General features: G+C 40.3%; 1 pseudogene; it reads right to left on the reverse strand.

Annotated features, from left to right (window-relative positions):
* Positions 1-492: 492 nt before the first annotated feature.
* Positions 493-644, reverse strand: LOC118833922 (annotated as a pseudogene).
* Between the last annotated feature and the right edge of the window lie 1,841 nt (positions 645-2,485).

The raw sequence follows: 2,485 nt of genomic DNA on the forward strand, positions 1-2,485 counted from the left end.
GAGTAATTTAAAAGATAGCACATATACATTTCATATTGAATTCATGAATTCAGTCTATGAAAAAGTAAGGGAATGAATAAACTCTTTAACAGTGATTTTTTAAAAGTCTGTCTTAGTGGACAGTTTCCAAAATGAGAAGAAAAGAAATAAGCATTTACATAGTGCCTACTATATTTCAGGATAAAGTAAATGCTTTACAAATATCTCATTTGATCCTTAAAACAATCCTGTGAGGTAGGTGCTTTTATTATCCCCATTTTACAGCTGAGAAAATAGAGGCAAACAGAGGTTAAGTGACTTGCTCATAGCCACACAGCTAGGGTCTGAGACTGGATTTGAACTCAGGACCTCCTGACTCCAGGCTGCACCTTCTAGTTGTCACCAAATGGGAGGTCAGTATCATTTACTTTTTATCAGGGGTGACGGATGAATGGCATGAGAAGGGATTTAGATTTGGTATTAGAATAAATTTGTCACTGTCCTGGCCATTCTTTATAAACCCAACTTGGTCCTTCTCCAGTGTCTTCTTTTTGAGTCGTACCAGATCTTAACAGCCCATCTTCATTTAGAATCCATTGAAAAATGGGATTCTTCTGCTTCTTGGTGAGGAATCTCTTAATTCTGAACGTCTTATGGGAAAACATGATGAAAAGATGGCAGCTGAACTTCCAGTATGATAACTGGAAGGGCAGGGAAAAAAAGTCTCTCTGTGATTATTACTGGTATAGAGAACTCCCAGATGAAGAAACTCCATCTATCAGTAAAGATCAGCACCTTTTCTGCAGTTTAACAGTCAGAGAGTGGTCTAGTCTCTAGGCCATAGAGCACTATGAAGTTAAGTGATTCATCCAGGGTCACTCAGTTAACCAGTCAATAAATACTCATTAAGCACCTAGTGTGTGCTAGGCAATATGCTGAGGTGGAGGAGAAATCTCAGACTAGTGCAGCCAAGTGAGAAATGAGATATTTGAACTGAGCTCCCTCCTTAAGAGGAAAATTGGAATTCATGGCTCCACCCTCTAATCAGAGAGGCAGAAGGTAGGGATGAGGTAGAGCATCAAGGCTGATAAGATCTTACAGTTATCTCAATAGTGAGGTTCCTGGGCCATTTTGGAGAAATCAGTCAGAGAAGTCACTCAGCCAGTACATGTGTCAGAGATGAAATTTAAATTCAGTTCTTAGTTTGGAGGCCAGCTCCCTATCCTCTATGCCAATGTTGCCTCTCACAACAAAGAATAACAGATTTAAAACCAATCGATCAATCAATCAGTAAACATTAATAACCTTTTCCTGTGTACCAGCCACTGTGCTAAGTGCTGGGGATACAAAAAGAGGCAAAAGACAGTCCCTGCCCTCAAGGAGCTTACGATCTAATGGCAGAGACACCATGTAAACAAAGAAAACTAGTTCTCTGTTAGCAGAAGTATACCTTTCCCTCCCCTCCCCTCCTGGGACTTCCCATGGCCCCTCCCCCTCCTTGGAATTTATGTAAAGTGAGAACTGTGTGTATTCAAAGCAAGCAGTACAGAGGATAAATAGGAAATAACTAAAATTATATAAACTATAAATATAATCAATATATAAAATAATACAAATATAACATAATAAATATAAAAAATAAATATATAAAATAATATAAAACAAAATAACTAAAAGAGGGAAGTGACTAGAATTAAGTGGGGTTGAGAAAGACTTCCTGTAGAAAGTATAATTTTAGTTGGAACTTAATTAAAGGAAGCCGGGGAGGTCAACAGTCCCAGCAGAGGAGAGGGAGTATTCTAGGCATGAGGGATAGGGAGAGAGAATGCCCAAAGCCAAGGCTACCTTGTTAGTGGAACAGCCAGGAGGTCAGTGTCACTAAATAGAAGAGTGTGCGTTGGGGAGTGTAAGAGTGTAAGAAGCCTGGAAAGATTAGGGCGCTAGGTTATGAAGGCTTTGAAGGCTAAGCAGAGCATTTTGTGTTTGCTCCTGGAGCCACTTTTGAGTTTATTGAGAAAGTTTATTTTGGAATTTATTGAGGGGGAAAAAAACAAAGACTGCACCAAAACTGAGCAACAGATGAGCCAATTTGGACATTATTTTCCGTGTTTTTCTTTGAGGCCTTCCTGCTTCTTGGCCACTCCATTTATCAGTTCCTCCCCAGCCCTAGTCTTTTCTCCACTGCATCCCTAGTGGCCTCAGAGGTCAATTGTTTGTGCAGGGAACACAATAGACTAACCTATGGAATCCAACCATTACCTTTACAAGAAGAAAGTGGAAAAGAGCCTTTATGCAACTATTAAAAATGCCAATTAGAGTAAATTATGGTCCCTAATAACAAAACAACATGCATGCAAGTGAGAGTTCCTGGTTCTGCGTTTCAAGGCTGCCCTTTCCCTCTCTCTCTTCCCCTCCCCCCACTATGATTAAGAAGACTGGCCAGAAGTAATGTGGGGGAGGGTCAGAGCCATGGTTTGGTGACCGAAGGAGGCCACCTGCCTTAGAA

This window comes from Trichosurus vulpecula, chromosome 1 (assembly GCF_011100635.1).
Source record: "Trichosurus vulpecula isolate mTriVul1 chromosome 1, mTriVul1.pri, whole genome shotgun sequence".
Taxonomy (NCBI): domain Eukaryota; kingdom Metazoa; phylum Chordata; class Mammalia; order Diprotodontia; family Phalangeridae; genus Trichosurus; species Trichosurus vulpecula.